This window comes from Myotis brandtii, unplaced genomic scaffold, assembly GCF_000412655.1.
Source record: "Myotis brandtii unplaced genomic scaffold, ASM41265v1 scaffold122, whole genome shotgun sequence".
NCBI classification, from domain to species: Eukaryota; Metazoa; Chordata; class Mammalia; order Chiroptera; family Vespertilionidae; genus Myotis; species Myotis brandtii.
Genome location: NW_005354255.1, coordinates 1,783,745 through 1,803,729, shown reverse-complemented (window position 1 = coordinate 1,803,729; position 19,985 = coordinate 1,783,745). Strand labels below are relative to the sequence as shown.

The 19,985-nt window shown below is 51.9% G+C and overlaps 1 protein-coding gene across 2 annotated transcripts in view; it reads right to left on the bottom strand.

The window, feature by feature from the left end:
* GNG7 (guanine nucleotide binding protein (G protein), gamma 7) overlaps nucleotides 1-19,985 on the bottom strand; it is an 89,667-nt gene that overhangs the window by 14,490 nt on the left and 55,192 nt on the right. The window contains exon 1 of one of the 2 annotated variants that reach the window (XM_014533667.1): nucleotides 5,124-5,177. The exons of the other annotated variant lie outside the window; for it this stretch is intronic. The gene's annotated coding sequence lies outside the window, so the exon portion shown is untranslated. Of the gene's footprint in view, nucleotides 1-5,123; nucleotides 5,178-19,985 lie in introns of those variants that run through there. 2 annotated transcript variants of the gene reach the window in all.

Genomic DNA, 19,985 nt, shown 5'->3' with positions numbered 1-19,985 from the left:
TCCCTTCCTCTCTGAAATCAATAAAAATATATTAAAAATGAATAAATAAATTTAAAAAAATCTGTGTCTGTAGATTTCAGCTCGCACAGCAGTGAGTGAGCTGGCTAACACGGACGGGCTCCTGCTGAGGGCAACCAGAGAAGCTGGACAGGACAGAGAAACAGCTGCTTGAAGGTGCTCTCGGGCTATTAAGATGGTGAAGAATTACTTGTCAGGCTCTGGGGGAGGACGGAAACCCAAGATCCTGGCTTTTGAGGTTACTTTTTTGTGAGTGGAGGATTTGCTGAGAGGCTGAGCGATACCTCTATTAGCCTCGCGAGGCTAGGGCATGGAGGCCGAGATCCAGGGCCGAGAGAGCTTGGTGAACCTCCCTTGGTATGAACTGGGACAACAAAGTGCTACACTCTGAGCACAAGGGTACACAGGAAGTAGACAGGCACTGACAGCGACTGTAGTTTAGTTTTGAATAATCTCAGCGCCTGATATGGGGTTGAGGTGACCTTAGGTGGCTTGCGGCCCTAGATGCTGGGCAGAAGTAGATATAAATCCTCTCGGGCGGAAAACACCATCATCTTAGGCTTCAACTGATTCCTACGAACAAGTCTGCGATCACAATGTGCAGCACAGTGAGAAATAACAGGCACACACCGAGACAAGATAAATCAACACATGAACACAAATCAACAGAAACAGTGGGCAACGCAAACAGGCTCCAGGGGCTCTCTACATGGGAGCTGGGAGAGACTTTAAAATAATTGTGTTAATTATGTTCAAAGAGATATATGGGTGAGATGGGGATTTTAGCAGGGAATTGGAAACTGTAGAAGAAAGAACCCATGGACGTGTAGAAAGTGCTAATATCTGAAATGTAAGAACACAATGGGGAGTTCAGTCAACAAGGCAGTGCAGGCAAACACAGGACCCAGAGTTTCCCACAACTGCAAACATTACAACTAAATTACACAACAGCTGTAATGCAGAACATCTGACATCTAGCTGAACAGAAGTCCTAAGACTAAGGATATAAAGAAGAAGCCACATCAAGACTGGCAGAAACTGTAACGGTGACAAAGGACGGCAGAAGAGTGGGGAATGCTGATCACATGGAAGCAGAGGTCTGTTTCACATTCACTGAATTTGGAAAAATGCGAAATATTTGTAACTTTCTTGCTGAAAAGCTAGATAGCTCTGTTGTCATCAGCTAACGCCGGTTCTATCATACTTCAGTCTAAGAAAACCTTTGTTAATCAAAGAAGAAACAAAAGAATGGGAAGACCAAATAGATGAGGACTGGTCATCTGGACTCTCGAGTTCATTAACTGTACAACAAAACGTCAAAAGTGCAACAATACATGCTGCTTCAAAGTGTTTATAACTTTTGAAGTAAAGGGGAAAGAGAAGAAAAAAAATCTCTAAAATTTCAACCAAAATATGTTGAATTTATATCTTTTTGTCTATTTTTATACTTTTTATAATGTTTGCTTTTGTCCTGAGTATATATACACAGGGTGTCCCAAAATGTACACACACTGAACAGCTGATAGCTCCATTAATATTTCTTTCTTTTCAGATTTGACCCATTGGAATTCATAATTATTCAAAGTGTTGATACATTTTTGGGACACCTGTATTGTAGAGTATATAAAGAGTTTCTCCCCCAAATCTGTCAATCCTTGAACATAGTCCCACAGAATACTTATGTTTACTTTCTATTTTTAAAACCTTACTATGGGAAATAATCTTTGGAAATATGTCATGTGCACACTTGTAAAAAAAACCCCACAAAACCACAATGGAGTAAATAGTATCACTGACGACAACTAAAGAGAAAATGAGTGCACTGGAAGGTAGTTCAGGGGGAAATACACAGAATGAAGCAAGGAGGCACAAAGGGAAAGGAACCACAGCAGAGAAGGCACATGCAGAGGGTGCAGTGAAGTCTGACACACAGGTAAGTGGAACTCTGGAAGAAGGAGAGAACAGAACAGAAGAAATCTTTGAATAGATAAATTCCCAAAACTGATCAGAAAAAAAAAGACCGCAAGCCACAGATTCCACAAGCTCTACACCCTCAGGCAGCATCTTAGAAACCAACAGAGAAATGGCCATTAAGCATATAAAAAGATGCTCAATGAGCCCTAGCTAGTTTGGCTCCGTGGACAGAGCGTCAGCCCATGGACTGAAGGATACCGGGTTCAATTTCAGTTAAGAAAATGTATGCACCTCTGTTGCAGACTCGATCCCTGACCCTGGTTCAGGGTGCGCCTGCAACCAATCGATGTATCTCTCTCACATTGATGTTTCTCTCTTTCTGTCTCTCCCCCTCCCTCCCACTCTCTCTAAAAATCAATGGAAAGATATTCTGGGGAGAGGATTAACAAAAAAAGAAAAAAGATGCTCAATGACTAGCCATCAGGGAAATAGAAATAAAAACCACAATGAGAGATATGAGAGACTGATTCATAACTAACAGAGTGGCAAAAATTAAAAAGGCCATCAATACTAGGTATTGGGGAGGATGCAGAAATGCTGATGGGAGTGTGAAATAGTACAATCACTCTGGGAAACAAGTTTAGCAGTTTCTTATAAGGCTACACACATACTTAACCTATGACCCACAATTCCACTCCTTGGGATTTACCCAAGATACATAAGAATGTATTTCCACAAAAATACTTGCACAAGATGTCTATATGTCTTTATATTTATAATAGCAAAAATTGGAAACCACACAAATGCCTATCAACAAGAGAATGAATAAACTGTGGTCATTCATACCATGGACTATGACTGCACAATAAGAAAGAATGATGTGCCCTGGCCGGTTTGGCTCACTGGATAGAGCATCGGCCTGGAGACTGAAGAGTCCCAGGTTCAATTCCGGTCAAGGGCATGTACCTTGGTTGCAGGCACATCCCCAGTAGGGGGTGTGCAGGAGGCAGCTGACCGATGCTTCTCTCTCATCGATGTTTCTAACTCTCTATCCCTCTCCCTTCCTCTCTGTAAAAAATCAATAAAATATATTTTTTTAAAAAAAGAAAGAATGATGTACTGATAGATGGAGTCACATGTGTGAGTTTCAAAAGTATTTTGTTAAGCAAAAGAAGACAGACATTAGACATGTTATGTATCTTGTTCGAGGTGTTGGTGTACACAGATGTATATATTTGTCAAAATTCATTAAACTGTATAGTTAAGATCTGTTCCTTTTACTAAATAGGAATTATACCTAAATAAAATCAAAACAAACAAACAAACAAACCTGCTGAAAACAAGCTTCAAGAACAAGGGAAAAAGACATTTTCAAGGCGGGGGTGAGGGGAGGAAGCAGGGACATCTATAATACTGTCAACAATAAAAAATACTTATTAAAAATTTTTACCTATGTCTAAATCTAAAAAAAAAAAAAAGTAAATAAGAGATTTAAAAAAAAATCCTCACCTGAGGATATTTTTCCATTGATTTTAAGAGAGGGTGGGAGAGGGGAAGACAGAGAATTATCGATGTGAGATAAACACATTGATTGGTTGCCACCTGCAGGTGCCCCAACCAGGGCCCCGGGAGGAGCCTGCAACCATGGTACGTGCCCTTGACAGGCTAGGGCAAAAGAGAGACATTTTTAACAATGAACAGACTTTATCACTAGCTGCCCTGCCTTATTAAAGGCAAAATAAAAGGATATTAGAGAAAAATGATCCCAGATTAAAAGCAGGTGACTTTGAGAAGGACTGAAAACAAACAAATAAAAGATGCGGAAGGAGAGGCACTTGATGAAATAATGAGAAAGTTCCCGTGGAAAACAGGAAGTGAAAAGCCTTTGGAACACACCAGTTCGCCGCATTCTCCAACCAGTTTATCCACAATGTTCTGTGCGTCTGCCGTAACAATTTTAGAGTGCTGTTTTTTATTACACTATTTTGGTGATTCAATTCCAGTGACTGGAGTTCTCAGTATTACTTTAGGAGTTTACTAGTGACATCTTATCTGAACTGAGTGACTTTACACAGGAAAAGATGAAGTCATCATCTAAAAAAATAACCATTCACCTCCGTGCGCCACGACTGGTCCAGGGCCAGCGCGACAGCACCTAAGTCCAGGTGTCCCCGTGTCTCCTCACTCAGTTCCTCTCACCACTCAGCAGCTGAGGGGCTTTCTCTGTCCTAACTTCATTTCGCAGCCTTAGCAACCGAGGCTCGGAGACAGGCAGCGATTTGTTCCAAGTCACCCAGCTCTCAAGTTGCAGAAATGGAATTAAACATAGTACAGATGTGGGGTGCCGGGTCTGGGAGAGTCCTGCGGCCACCAGGGTCAGAGAAAACCATGAGTGGCATTTAATAGCAAAAAGCCTTAGCTTCATGCCTCCCGTCTAGTGGTTTGCCAGCCATGCCAGGCTGAGTCCTGGGCATTTCCCCCCAAGGACCAGAGCAGGCTTTCCTGCCAGCTGCTGACAGGGCACCCGAGTGCTCTTGGGAAGCCTGTGCGTTCCTCGAAAGGCATCGACGCCTTTGCACGACGTGGAGAACCCCTGCGAGGGCTCCTCAAGGTCATATTTCTGTTCTCTTTTCTAGTAACAGGCTCAGGTGGAGCAGGCTCCACGGTGTCGTTTGGACTCTGGGTTTTGCCAAGAAACTGGACTGTGTGTCCCGACTGCCCACAGGAGGATGCATGGCAAAAAGGTACCAACTCCCCGCTGGGGGCAGGCATTCTGACCTCGGTACACGTCCTGGGGTACAAAGCCAAGATGCAGACGACAACCCCTGCAGGGCCCCGGGAGCTCCGGGGCTGCCAGGAAAGTGGATCTGCTCCCTGCCACCCTGGCACACACCCTGGGCATCCAGAGAAGCTCAAACCTGCCGGGAATGTCTCAACTGGGGAAACAGAAGCCACTCAGACTCGGGCTGGGGCTGGAGTTCCCCGGAGACCCAGGAGAGCTGACTCAGCGCCTCTGCGGGCCGGTGATGCCATCTCCACCCTCTGAGGTGTTTTCCAGTTGCACAGGAAACAATGAGAGCGAGGCACAAAAATGCCAGCAATCCCTCCGAATTCCGCACATAGCTCTCATAGCTGGGCCGAGTGCCACGCCCAGCCTGCTGGATACGCGGAGCGAGCGAGCCGCTGCTTACCAGAAGGGAAAGAATCGGATGCCAGGGGAGGCTTCTGAGAGTTGGCCAGCTGGGCTGCATAAAAGGAAAACAATGTGAAAAATGTGCCTGGCAGGGCTGAGACGCGGCAAGAAGGGCCTTTGAGGAGCAGCTCCTGGTTCGGCGCCGACTGAGGACCCCTCCTGGTGCGAGGCTCAGCAGGCCCCACCCCCGTTTGAAAGAAGGGAGACTGGGGCTGAGCTCAGGCTGCCGGGGGCTGCCTGCAGCAGGTGGTCAACTCCATGTGCTGAAGGACGGACAGCCCTGTAGACTGCATGTTAGACAGGCTGGCCCCTGGGAGAGGCCACAGCCCGTGTTTTGTCTCTGAGGCACATTCTCCATGTTGAGGTTCCCCCACACTCATTCCCAACTTCATGAAAATGGGTGGCATCTTCTAAAGCAGCATGACCTCCAGGCCCGGACGAGGAGGGCCGGCGAGCCCAGGGGGCCTGTGGCTCTCGGTACTCCACGGAGGCTCACCAGTGTGATGAGTAGGAGAGACGACGCAGGGTTGCCTCCACCCACTGCTGACAATGGGGTGGCTCCTTCTCTTTGGGGGGCCTTCCTGGGCTCTGTGGAGGTTGAGCAGCATTCTTGGTCTCCACCCACTCAATAGCCAGGTGTGACAACTACAGATGTACCCAGACATGGCCCAGTGCCCCTGGGGGAAGGCAGGGTTAGAACCCCTCAAGAGAGCCCTCACATCCACACTTCTTTCCTGAAGTTTGCTGTTAAAGACAAGAAGGGGCCCTAGCTGGTGCTCAGTGGGTAGAGTGCCAGCCTGCAGACTGAAGGGTCCCAGGTTTGATTCTGGCCAAGGGCACATGCCTGGGTTTCGGGCTCGATCCCCAGTGTGGGCCCCCGTTTGAAAGAAGGGAGATTGGGATGTTTCTATCTCTCTCTCCCTCTCCCTTCCTCTCTGAAATCAATAATAATAATAATAAAAAAAAGACAAGAAGGGGAACCACAGGAGACGGGAAGTAGGGTTTTGGTAGTGTGCTGCTGGTTTCAGGCCCCACCCTGAGTCAGAGCCCACTCTCACCTGTGGCGCGCAGTGACCATGTGTACAAGAGGACCCCTTCTCCTGGGGGCTGTTTGGCGCCCACTCTCACCTGTGGCGCGCAGTGACCATGTGTACACGAGGACCCCTCCTTCTCCTGGGGGCTGTTGGGCAATTACGGGCATTTTCCACACCAGTTATGTCACACTGAGCCTTCCCCAGCACCTAGCAAGGGCTCATCAGGGCCCGTGTGCCTGTTAGGAAGATGAGACAAGGTGTGGCAGCCACACCTCTATGATGACCCCAATGACCTTGTGTAATCACCTCTCCTAGAGTGTGGTGGGACCTGAGAATATGCTCCAGGCCAAGGCCCTGGCAGGCGGCTCTGGTGACTTTAAGAAAGGCTGATCATCTTTGGTGGGCCTTCTCTACTCAGGCCAGCCCTTAAAAGGGAGCAGAGATGATGTGAAGCTTGAAAGGCATTCCATGCAAGGGAGACCCTCTGATGCTGGCTTTGAAGAAGGGGGCAGGTGGTGAGGAAGGGGGCAACTGCTAGGAGCTGATAGACAGCAAGGGAACGGTGACCCCATCATGCAGATGTAAGGAGCTGAATTCTGCAACAATCGGAATGGGCTCAGATGACCTCAAGTTCCAGATAAGACATTTCAGCTTCAGCCGGTGAGATCCTGAGCAGAGACGCCAGCCTGGGCATGGCCTGGCTTCTGACCTCCAGAACCATGGGCTGGCACCTGGGTGGTATAAGCGGCTAAGTTTGTGATCGTCTGCTATGCAACCCACATAGCAGCGACACAGGCCAGGTGGGCCAGAGCGGTATCCTCACTGTTGGACAGGAGTCTTTCTAGGAGCCTCTGTGCTGGGCGTCGGTCACGTGGTAATTCCTGCTGGCTTCACTACTGGCGGCCGAGCACGGACACTGAAGTGAGTGTGCAGCGTACGTGCCCTCTCCCATTTCCCATTATAGCGGCCCTGAGGCGCAGGTACAGCATTACAGCCAGAAGCTTGGCCATTAGTGTGGTTCCTGTAAACTGGGGCCTGAGTGCTGTGTGCACTTCGTCCCTGATGGCACGGGCCTCAGGGAATTCCAGCCCGGAGAGGCCCTGGCTGCTTCCAAGCAGTTCCAATGCTCCTCGAGTCTTCTCATCCAGGCTTGAGCGACCGGCATGCCCAGTGAGTCAGAGCCCAGGAAGGTGGCCTTGGGGGGAGGCGGAGAGGACGGTTGCAGCTGGCAGTCCTTGGGGGCTGCAGTGCTTAACTCACACTTCCTGGCAGCAAATTGAGAGGGGAGGGGAGGAGGCAGGCATCAGCGACTCCTTGTCTTCAGAGAGAACAGCCTTCCTTTTGCTTTAAAACTTCCGGAACCGGTAGCTTAACAGCTCACACTGAGCTTCTGAATTCTTTCCTGCCAGGGCCCAGCATTCAGACACTCACCCCTGCCTGTCATTAAATAGGAAAGAAAGAAACTCAAAACCCCCAAACACAAACCTCCAGCCAGATTCGACAGGAGGGCATACAGTGCAGGGTGAGGATGCAGGCTCTTCCCTGGACCAAGGGGGCTGACTGTTCTTGGGCACGCTGTGATCAGAATAAGAGAGGATGTTTTGTTGAAAGAGGAAGAAAAAAAAATCCCTAACCAAAATAAAACGAGATGGAGGTTTGGGAGAAAAGTAGCTTTGAAGTACTGTTGGGAGCTGCATTTGCAGATGCTTGTCCACATGCACCTCTATCAATGTACATTTCCCGCACACCTACTGTGTGCACAAGGCCTTGGCTCTGCACACCTCTGGGGGTAACCTTTGTGCCACAGTCCATGTCACAGAAGCCCCTAGAACAGGGGTCTCACCCCAAGCAATCCTGCCCCCAGGGGACACTGGGTGATGTCTGGGAACATCTGCGGTTGTCCCAACTGGGGGTTGCTCTTAGTGTTGAGTGGGTGGGGGGAGGGGTGCTGCTCAGCCTCCCATAGTGCCCAGACGGCCCTGCAGAGAACGACTCCGCCCCAACGTCTGCAGTGCCAAGGGGAGACCCTGCCCTGACTCTACAGAAATGTGCACACAGCGTGGCCAGCACATGCCAGGAGAATAAAGTCAGGGCGGGGCACATTCTTCGCTGTGTCCCCAGCAGCTGGGATGGGGCTGTCCTCTAGCCCCCAGCAGGCTCACCGGATCTACAGAGAGATATGGTTGCTGCGCTGGCATTTGAATTTCAGTACAAGGCAGACCCAAAACCACTTTGATGCCCCTACCCCCGAGCAGCCAGGGGTCAAGCAGGTACCCTTTGCCTCTGTCCTCACCCCTGATGTTCCCCAGGTCTCCAAACACGGGGCCTCTCCCTAACCCCTCTCCTGTGCCTGCAGCTCCTCCAGGGTCACGGTCACTCTGGCCAGTGTGGGAAAGGGCGGCCACGTGAGGGCCTTTTGGTGGCACTGTGGGGGCTATAAAAGTCTGAGGACTTTGTCAACCAGACGCTTCCCAAGAAAAGGCATGCACCGCGCGGAGAACAGCGTCTTGTGATTCTCTCTGTCACCAGTCCCTTTGTGTGTAGGCTAAATTAGTCCCCGGGCAGCTATATTTAGAAAGAGCCAGAGAAAAGGGAATGAATGAGGTGCCCACAAGCCAGGGAAATACAGAGCAGCAGGGCGGGCAGATATTGCCTGCGGCACGGAGCGCGGAGCCCGGGAATAAGCGGCTGTGGGCGCCGCGGACAATGAGCCTGGGGTGACGGAGGGTGACGGAGGGTGACGATGCAGCTGATGTGCGGGCAGCAGAAAAGGCTTTCTCTGTCCACTCAGAGGATGACTGCAGTCATGTGAGAATTTGCAAGCCGGGAACCGGGGCTGGCCAGGATGCCGAGCGCCTGCCGTGCACTTCTCTAGGCTTCTGGCACTTGAGGATGTGCTGTCACCCTGGCCCAGGGAGGGTGCAGCCCGGGAGCCAGGGGCAGGAGGGCTGGGACGGGAGAAGAGGAGAGGCAGGCCCTCCCACCTTGGCTCAGACAGATCCTTCTCCATCTGGGCCTGGACACATTCCTAAGCCTCCTGCAAAGCCCCGTGAGGTGCCATCCCCTCTGGGAAGCGCCTGGCCTGCTGTCTGTGCACAGGCAGGCTGCACTAAAACCCTTCCCCGTGTATCCACAGCTCCTGGGACATTTCGTGGGCACTGTCTCTGTTTCCTGTGGCTGTTGTCACAAATGACCACCAACTTGGGTGTCTTAAAACTACATATCCATTCTCTGACAGTGTGGGGGCCAACCCCAGCTGTGGGCAGGGCTGGGCCTCCTGGAGGTCCCAGGGGAGAACCGTTTCCAGCCTCTTCCAGCTCCTAGAGGCCCCTTATCCCGGGTTCGTGGCCCCTCCCTCCATCTTCACAGCCAGCAGCTCAGCCTCTTCCATCTCTGACTCTGACCCTCCTGCCTGCCTCTTATGAGGACCTTGTGATGACACTGCCCCCCCCCCATAATCCAGTGTCATCCCCATCTCAGGGTCCTTGACTTAATCCCACCTGCAAAATCCCTTTATCATGTGAGGCAACATGTCCACAGGTCCTGGGATTGAGACGTGGATGTCTTTGGAGGTCGTGGCCAGGAAGCTGGGCACCAAAGGGCCACCTGTATAGAAGGGACGGGTGGCCACCTTGCAGGTGTTTACCGAGGAGGCTCCTTGAGGAACTCACTCTGTCCCCAGGGCCAAGCTCTCTCCTAGGACAGGGGCCCCCAGGACTGGCAGCCAAGGGCAGAGCACCTGACTACACCTGACCGCCTGCCCTCGGCACACATGCCCTCGAGGACGGATCTAGAGCCAGGTCACTGGTTGGAGCTTCTTGTGCTGGGCTCTTGGGTTGCTGGTCAACAATGCACTGCAGGTGTAACACCATATGACAGGATGACTGCTGGTTACCAGGCATCTGTGCGATCTCCAGGGATGCCCACTCCACTCTGAGGTTGTTAAAGTCCCGAATAAAACAGATCCAGAGAGACTCTTCCTAAGGACTAGCTGTAGGTAGGGACATTTTTCATGTGAAAAATGAAAACTAGAAAAAAAATGAAACAAAACAAACAATCCCAAACAATAACCCAACCAACAATATGATTAACTGAAGTTTTAGAGGGTTCTCACTTGGGGTGGCCCCCAGAGGACACTGGGAGATGTCTGGGGACATCTGTGGCCATCACAATTGAGGGGTGGGGCCAGGGATGCTGCTCAACAGTGTCCAGGATGGCCCTTCACAGAGGATGACACAGTCCCAGCGTCAGCAGCCAAGGGGAACCCTGGTGTGAGGACTGTCCCATCCCATGAGCTGGTTTCCTGTGAGATGTGTTCCTTGTTTTGGTCCCACCGGGTTCAGGTGAGAAGCTGGGGTGGGCTAAGGCTACCAGTGTGGCTTCCAGGCTCCTGCTCCTGGCTCACGCCATGAATCCTCAGTGTCTAGGCCGGTCACCTCCTGAGGGGCCCCAGATGCCCACCAGGTGTGGACAGGAGGGTTTGAGACCAAATGTCAGGGTGCCCTGCCCTGGACATCTGGATGGGCCCCTACTCGGCTGCCAAACCACTGTGTCTGGATGGAAGCTTGACCCTGAAACACAGCTATTCGGGGGTTGGGCAGCATAGAAGCGAAAGTCTGGGTCCAGGATGCAGGTTTCGGCCAGTGTAGGCGGAGATCGCTTCGAGACGCCACCACGGAGGTGTCACCGGGCTGCATCCTCATTTGGGGACATGACTAGGATGGAAGGATCCACATCAGCATTGAGGTGTTAAGCTTGGCATTTGGTGGAACCTTCCAGAGAAGGGCACCCGCAGAGGCCCCTGTCGAGGATCCCCGTGCCTGGCGCCCCAGGGACCAGGAGGGAGGGATCTCAGTGCCCGGGGGCTGCAGGGAGCCAGCTCTGGATTTGCAGAAACCCCACTGGAAAAGCGAGCTTATCTCGGTAGCCCAGAGGCCTCTGCCCTGAAATAAGGCTTCCGTCCGTGGCCTTCATGGAATTTCTAACAATGAAACCAAGTGTCTGCTTCTGCTCATGCTGACATCCCCTTTTGCGTCTGTCCAAATTCCATCACGCCTCTTCTCGTGAATGCTGAGATGCCACCCAGCCCTGGGCCGCCCTGCAGTGCTGAGGTCTAATGGGGCTCTCGCTGGGAAGGGGAGCAGTGGCTACCTCAGGGCTGGGCACTCACTTCTCAGACTTAGGAAGCATGGTTTGGGCCAAAATCGGCACACAGGGAGTGGGAAACATACACAGAATTCAGAAATGTGATCTCGTGCTGGCTGTCTTGATGAAGTGAGCAACTGTGTATAAGAAGCTCACCTGGCAAGGTGCTGTGGGAGACCCCCTACCAGCTGGCGGCAGGCTCCAGCTGACAGGCAGCAAGCAACAAGGTCCACAGTCCTACAGCCTCAAGGAAACTTATTCTGCCAATACCCTGAAGGAGCTAAGGAGCAGGTTCTCTCCCATTTGACCCTCCAGGTACTAACACAGCTAGGTCTACTACTGGATGGTGGCCTGGTGACACCCAGCTGCTGTCCCCATGCTGACACTCCCAGGGAAAGTGACCACAGCTCTGGAGGGCTCTGATGGGCCCGTCCAGATGGGCAAGTAGCTGTGCAGCTTGGGAGGCCAGGTGATCATAAGTTTACATGTCCACTTGGTCGGGCCATGGGATGCCCAGATATGTGGTCCAGTACTATTCTGGGTGTTTCTGTGAGGGTATGTCTGGATCGGCATTTAAACCAGTGGACCTTAAGAAAAGCAGATTGCCCTCCCGGATGCAGGTGGGCCCCGTCCAATCAGTTGAAGGTCTGAATAGAACAAAAGACAGATCTCCCCAAGAATTCTCCAGCGATGGCCTTTGGACGGCACCATCTGCTCTCCTAGTTCTCCATCCTACAGATTTTGGACTTGCTAGCCTCCATGATCAAGTCCTTAAAATGAACCTTCTGTATATGCACAGCCTATTGGTTCTGTTTCTCTGGAGAACCCTGGTTTATACGAACTGCCAGGTGCTTTATGGTCAGAGAGAAATGAACTCATATCCTGGCCCCATTGCCCACAGTCAGTGGGCCTTGCCAAATCTCTCTGCTGATAAGCCTTAGTTTCCCCACCTGTAAAATGGGGATAAGGAAATTTGTTCCTTGAGGATCCCATGAGAATGAAATAAGACAGAGCCGCCAGGCTTGGCCCACAGTCAGTGCCTGATGAACGGCTGCCGAGTTGCTGAGTGGGAGCTGCAGATAGAGAAGGAGCGGATGGGGGTGAGGAAGGAAAGGGACAGCGGTCAGCAGCAGGCATGGCTGCTTGGGAGCAGGGCCAGGGTGCTCAGTGCTCCCTTAGAGCCACAGCCCAGCTGGAGCTGGCTGAGGCTTTGTGTCGTCTCCACCAGCAGGTGCTGCACCTCAGGGACCTAAACCCACAGCATTCGGCCTGCAGCCTGAGCCTGCTCTCCTGACACCTGAGCCCAGGTGGCTCCACTGAGGCCCTTGCACATGTTTGCGTCCCAGGGGAACGCACACTTCCTCTTAGATCTCTGGCAACTGAGTCCTGATCCCTCTGTCAGGAAAATGGGTGAGTCTCTGTGCGTCTCTGATGGAGAGTGTGAAAAGACTAGCGACTGTGGGCTCTGGTAACCACAGGGAAGTGGCCATAATCAGATCATCATCATGATCATTCATAGTCACTGTGACTGCTGGGCGGGGCTGGGGTGAGGCAGGTAAGGCACTCCCTTGGGTGCAAAATCTAAGGGGCACCGAAAGCTTACCCATCATGATGATTCATACTTCCATGCCATCCTATCTAATAAAGAGGGAATATGCTAATTGACCCTCACACCATCGCAAAGATGGCAGCACCCACAGCCAATAAGGAGGGGATATGCTAATTGACCGCCCCACTCTCAAAGATGGCAGTGCCCACAGCCAATAAGGAGGGAATATGCTAATTGACTTCCCTGCCAGCAAAGATGGCAGCACTCACAGCCAATAAGGTGGGAATATGCTAATTGACTGCCACACCTCAAATATGGCGGCGCCCACAGCCACAAGATGGCGGCGCCCAGTCCCCTCAGCCCCCCAGCCGCCCAGGGCCGGCTCGAGATGCAGGTAACCAGGGCCGCCCGAGACTTGCGCTGCCGGCAGTGGCAGCAGCAGAGGGGTGATGGGGGGGTCGCCTTCCCCTGATCACCAGGTCACCTCCTGCCCCTGAGGGCTCCTGGACTGTGAGAGGGGGCAGGCCAGGCTTAGGGACCCCCTCCTCCAGTGCATGAATTTTCATGCACCGGGCCTCTAGTGTTTTTATAAAAGGTGAAAATGAATATAAACCATCCATGGCAAGCCAAATATCAAATTTTAGTTAAAGACAGGTAACTGAGGCCCAAGGGCTAGTGTGAGTGTGAGAGCGAAGCCAGCCCCTTTATTTAACATTTTTACCTTCGCCTGGGCTGGTGTGGTTCAGTTGGTTGGGTATCATTCTATGCACTGAACGGTTGCCGGTTCAATTCCTGACCAGGGCACATGCCAGGGTTCAGGCTGGATCCCTGGTACAGGGCATGCAGTAGGCAGCCAATCGACGTTTCACTCTCATATTGATGTTTCTCTCTCTCTCTCCCCTCTCCCTTTCTCTCTCTCTAAAAATCAATTTAAAAATCTTAAAAAATATATTCACTGTGTATTTTTCTTTTGGCATTAATTTTGATTTTTAGGAACTATTGCTACATTAAGATACAACTTATTGCTATGACTGGGTTTTCAGTGCCCCTCCCCCCTAAATTCTATGCCCAGAGCGAGTGCCTGGCTCCCCAACTCTCCCCTTTCCCCCCCATTGAGGCTCCGCCTCCGACACTTGCAGGCTGTACAAGCAGAGGTCTAGCACCTTCGGGGGTACCTGAGGCCCAAGAAGCACAAGCTGGAGAGAGGTGAGCCCTCAGCAGGATGAATGATGAGCCCAGCAGGGGACCAGGGTGCGTCAGTCGCCCTCACAAGTACGAGAGGTGACATGAGCTCCAGAGCTAAGCTCCCCACCCCCAAACCAGCCCTCCCTGCACCCCACCAGCGAGTCCTGCAGAGAGGTCTGCCTGAACCCCTGGTCCTGAGATAATCCTGGATTGAAAACCGGTTCGAGCCACCCTGCTGCTTATATGTCCTAGATGGAGGAACATGTCCCAATGCCCGTTCCTTCCCAAATGGATCACGGAACTCAAGGAAATGAAGACGCACTCAGACAAGCGATGGGTCCCAAGGCAAAGCAGGAAACACTGAGAATGAAGATGAAAATGCAACACCCTGAAGGGTACACCGTGTGGGGATGCAGTGAGGGCCGCACACGGTGGGGAGGAGGGGGGACACAGGCTGCGTCCAGGACGACCTCAGACCCACCACCTGACTCTGCATTCTAAGGGACTAGCACAGGAAGAGCGGGAAGAGCGAGCGAAACCCAGCGCCACAAGGGGAAGGAAATGACAACGCCACAGAGGAGAAAACGAAACGGAGGCTAGAGAAACGAGAGGAGGGTCGATGAAACCAGAAGCTGATTCTTTGTAAAGGTCAGCAACACTGGCAGAGTGTTAGCCTGAATGATGGAGGAAAAAGAGGGAGGACGCAGTAACTCCAGGGAGAGCAGGGCACGCTGAGGCCTTTGGAAACAGAAAGGATTAGAGGAGAAATGAACACGTTCCCTCAAATTAGGTAATCGGCATGTATCTCAGAGCCGCCTGGGCACGGCACACCGTGTCTCTGTAGCGGGGGCCTAGTAATCTCTGTGACATTCTTGGGAAGCTGCAGGATGTTATTTCCGTGGCAGAGATGAAAGGCATCCGCCCACTCGGGATGGTGGCTGGGAGGCCAACCTGAGATCTAAACTCAGGTTTCCTGGCTCGGAGCCCAGAGCTCTCTCCACGGTGACACAATGCCTAGTACGTCGTGCGCGCGTGAGATACTGTGGCTTGTTTGTTCCTTTTTCTCAAAACAAGAGATTCCAAGCTCATGAAGTAAAGATAAAATGCTACATACCTTTTATAGTTTTTCCAAGAAGCGCCTTTCTACCAGTCCTTCGGTTGATCTCTTACTCCCCTCCCTTCTGCCCCCCAACCCTCTCTGGCCTTCCCACTGCAGTTTGACAATCAGTTTGAGGCAGCTCTGCCTCTGTACTCAGATAAATATTTTGCTGTTGCCAAAAATGTGGCACCCGTCCTCCAAGGAAACTGGGGCAAGTCCCCTTTATTCTTCACACTGATCCATTCAGAAGACAATCCTATTTTCTTTGCGGGGGGGGAGGAGAGTCACGTTTTCTTCTGGAATTTGTATTATTCCACTTTGGAACACGAGGACCCCAAGTCCAGCCCATCGGATGCACCAGCAGAAGAAAAACAACATATCCAGGCATCGAGCCGTGAATGTAATGTGTGGTGTTTTTCCATGTCTGGTTTTTTACTTTGATGGAAGCCACGTGCCGGGTAAAAAAGAAAAAGGGAGAGCTGGAAAAAGTGAACTCGGGGGCAAACCAATTAACCTCGGGTGGACGAGGTGACAGGTATATGGGCGCAGGAAGGCGAGGGATCTGAGGCTGGCCGCCCAGGGCCAGGAGGTCAACAGGAAAGGAAGGAAGTCCCCATGATCGAGCCCCGGGGGTGGGTGGACTCAGGCACTTCAGAGGCCCTGTTTTCCAGGGAACAGGACCCCCTGCCCCAAGCAGAGCCATGGACAACTCGGGTAGAGCCACAACCCTCTCTGATACTCAAACAGAATGAGGGTTCCTGGGGGCTGCTGTGTCCAGCTGCCAGGGTAACCCTGAAATTGCATGCCAGCCTACACCCTGCTCTCCACACCGTACCAGCTGCCCTGAGAATGCACCATGCGGGGGAGGGGGGCACCTCCTTTCCTAATTCCTGCCGAGGCACAGAGGAAGAGGCAAGCAGTGACCCTGTCTGTCCAGCTCAGTGTGGTCTACACGGCCAGCACCAGCCTTCTATTTGCAGATGAGGAGGTTCCAGGCCTGGCCGCAGGTCTGTGCATGTAGCTTGACCAGAAGGATGCCCCACACGGTGTTCCCAGGGGTCCCCTGAGTTGCTGGGCGAGGATCACACTTCAAAGCTTGCAGTCGACCAGCCTCCAGGGCTAGAGGAGCTGGTCCTTGGGGCTTATTCAACCGTGGGCTTGCCCTGGTGAGGGTGGCAGAAGTCCCTGCCCCGGCCAATGTAAGCCCCCTCCTGAGCTTCGAGGCCCCCAGGAGAGCGAGGCTGTTTCCCTCTGGCTCTGGAGGTGCCCTGTGGCCTCTGAGAGCTGGTCCCTCTTCCCTTGCAAACATTTGCTTTTTCCATAAACCAATGGGGATTTTCCCGTCTACACAAAGGGATGCACCAGGCTGTCCCTCCTGGGTCAGAGCCGAGGACCACTGTGGACCTGGGGTGGGGGTGGGGTGGCATCAGAGGCTGGAGGTGGGGTGGCCGAGGTCAGGCAGGGACCTCCTACCCTGAGGTCCACCAGGGGAGGCCCAGCCCGAGTGTCACAGAGGCTCTAGGGTCTCAGCCACAGGAAGGTGGTGACTGGGGGTGGCTTTCTCTAAAGCAGGGGTCTCTCCCCCTCAGCTATGCTGACATCATGGCCATCCCAGGTACTAAGCTGCATCCCTGGCCCCCACCCACTCAGTGCCAGGAGCACCTCCAGTTGTAACAACCACAGATGTCCCCAGACATGGCCCCGTGGGGGATAGGATCACCCCTGTTCGAGACCCCCTGCCTTAAGGGAGGACTGGAGGACACACACACTGAAATAAGGCGCTGAGTAGGGAGAGCTCCTGCCACGGCCCCGTGAGGCCGGTGGACGCCAGCGTCTACTGAAGGTCAGCACTGGTGCTACTGTGGCTGGTGCGGGGACAGACCACTGCTGGGCTGGGACGCCAGGGTGCTGGGGTGCCGGATGCCTGGAAAGTCTGCCCTAAGCATAGAGTCCATGCGCATTACCCACAGATGCTGTATTTGTGAATTCGCCTACTTGCTGAAATTTATTTCTAACCCCCAAATAAACATGCCCAGTACACATGCCTTTGAGGGGTTCTCAGAGTCATTCGTGGACGCGAGCAGAGCACATGCCTAACTGAAGTGGAACCAGGAGGCAGAGGCTCTGCCTTCATGTCTCAGCTCAGACTATAAACCAGGGTCCTTTTCGGTGTTTAGTGCCATGATTTTTGCATTTTTTAAAAATACATTTTTATCGATTTGAGAGAGAGAGAGAGGAAGGGTGAGGGAGAGAGAGAGAGAGAGAGAGACATTGATGTGAGAGAGAGACAATGATGTGGGAGAAAAACATTGATCTGTTGGTGCACAGGATGCCGCTCAGCCACACTGGCCAGGGCACACTTTATTTTTTTGTGGGTGATTAGAGCTGAAGGGCTGTCTTGGGTTCCTGAGCACAAGAAGACTTGAGATGTGTCTTACGAAGAAGATGCATGTGTTAGAGAAGCTTGCCGTGGGCACAATGTGAGTGAAGCAACAACGCATGTCAGGTGTGTCTTCACACAGGAACACATGTAAAACAAGTTTGTGTCTGTGTCCACTGCTTGAGGAAAATGTGACCAGAGCCTCACAGGACCCGGACCTTGTACTCCCCATGAGCAGCGGCTCCATATTCACCAATTCAGCGTTTGCTACAAATAACAGGAATCTTTATGACTATGAAAGGAACACAACTGCATTTTTACAAAATCTGGAAATCACATACAGACACCTCAGTTCTTTCCAGACGGGTGCACACACTCACCCATTTTCACACATTCAGGTCCTATATCCTGGTTGATTACCTGCCTTTAAAATACTTCTTGCTTAACATTACATGGTGAGGGAAACATGATTTCCCCATGCCAGCACACATTCTTCTAACACTTGACTTAAACAAACAAACAAAACCTTTATGTTGAAATAATTTTAGATCGACAGACAAGTGGCACAAACAGCACAGAGGGTTCCCACATGCCCTTCGCCAGCTTGGCCAAGGCTGACATCTGTCCGAAGAAATGAACACTGGTGCTGTATGGATCAAACTCCACTGGATCTGGATTTGGCCAGCCCCCACCCCCAAATGTCTGTTTTCTTCTGAGATCCCTCCAAGATACGAGGCTGCATTTAGTCTGTGCTTTATACGTTATGGGTGTACCATCATTTATATTATTACTATTATTATAGATATTATTGCCCATTATTGACAGTTAGATCAACTCTGGGCCTAAATGGTTCCTAGATGCAGACACCTTTTATCACAGGGGTGTCTAGATCATTCATGTACAGCTACGTGCATTTTTGTTCCCCTCATGCATTATAAAAGTGCACGCACCTGTCACCGTCACCTACATGAAGACACGGACCCTTTCCAGTGCCCCCCGCAGGTGCCCCGGGGCCCCCTCCCAGAGCGAATCACTACTCTGTTACATTTTTACAGTTTTCATTATTATGATTATCCTGACTTTTCTCCTGAAGATAGAAAAGAGGGTACAGATGTTTTTTAAAAACTTCTATTAGTATTTGTTTTCCGCTGCATTTACTCCTGGGCCGTAAGTTTTGTTTCTTCAGTTTCTTGTGGGATACCTTTTTCTCCTGTGCCACCTCCTCTTCTGGTTTAGGAACAATCTGCTCTTTTCGGTAAGGAGCACCTCAATGGGGCCGACAAGGCTGCAGCTGAGCCCTCCCCCCTCAGTCAGTCCATTGTCCTCATTTTATGCTAATGTGATGGATGTGGAGCCTCCACGGGGTGGGGGCTGGGCCGAGATCACCCTGGGTAGGGCTGGAGACGGCAGGCTCACGCAGTGTTTACTGTGGGTCAGAAGTTTGATTTCCCTTCTTTCTCTACAACACTGCTGAGGAAGGTGTCACAACTGCTCTGCAGACCTGGCCAGGCAGCGGCCCCAGTGCTTCTAAGACACGTGCTGTTTCCTGGCTCACCTGTTAGAAGGAAGGGAGGAAAACTCCAGAACCCCTGGTAACTTGACTCTGTGCTCTCTCATGAGCTTGATATGCAGGAGAGAGAGGGAGAGAGAGAGAAAATACTAGCTCAGGGTCTCTCCTGGGGCAACCTTGTCCCCCAGTGCACACTGGGCAACATCTGGGGACATTTGTCACACTGGGGTGCTCCTGGTATGAGTGTGTGTGTGTGGTGGTGGTGGGGGGGATGCTGCTCAGCCCCTCACAGTGCCCGGGACAGCCCCCTCAGAGAACGACCAGGCCCTGATGTGAGCAGTGCAGAGGGCGACTTGGTCTGGTCCCTTCCCAAGGTCCGGGAGCCACCAGGCAGAGCTGCCCGGAGCTCAGGATGAGCCCAGAAGGAGCAGCGCTCGGTCCGTGCTTCACCTCCAAGTGCCCTTGCCTGGGCCCTTGTCCTTGCAGGTCTCAGCCTGGCCTCTCCCAGAAGGTTTAAAAATAGACCTGCTTTTTTTAAGTCTCAGGAATGCCCAAGAGGAACTGCCCTCAGGGAAGCTGCCCCAGGCTGTAACCGAAACCCGGAAGAGCTGCTGGTTGGTTTTTAGCAGCTCTTCTGGGAGCCCGTGGGTAATCCCCTCCGTCAGGCATTTCTCTTAGAAGTCTCTCTGCCTTCTGCTTCTCAGAACGAAACCCGGCTGCGGGCATTCGCGGCTCTGCCCTTTCAGGAGGTGGGAGTCCCAGGCACCAGAAAACCCAGAGCAGCTGTCCCCACCCGGCCTGTCCTCAGCCTAACAGGGGGGTCCCACCTTGTCACAACTGCAGGGAGACAAACCTGCAGCTAATTCTTTTTTTTTTTTTTAAATATATTTTAATGATTTTTGCAGAGGAGGAAGGGAGATAGAGAGTTAGAAACATCAATGAGAGAGAAACATCAACC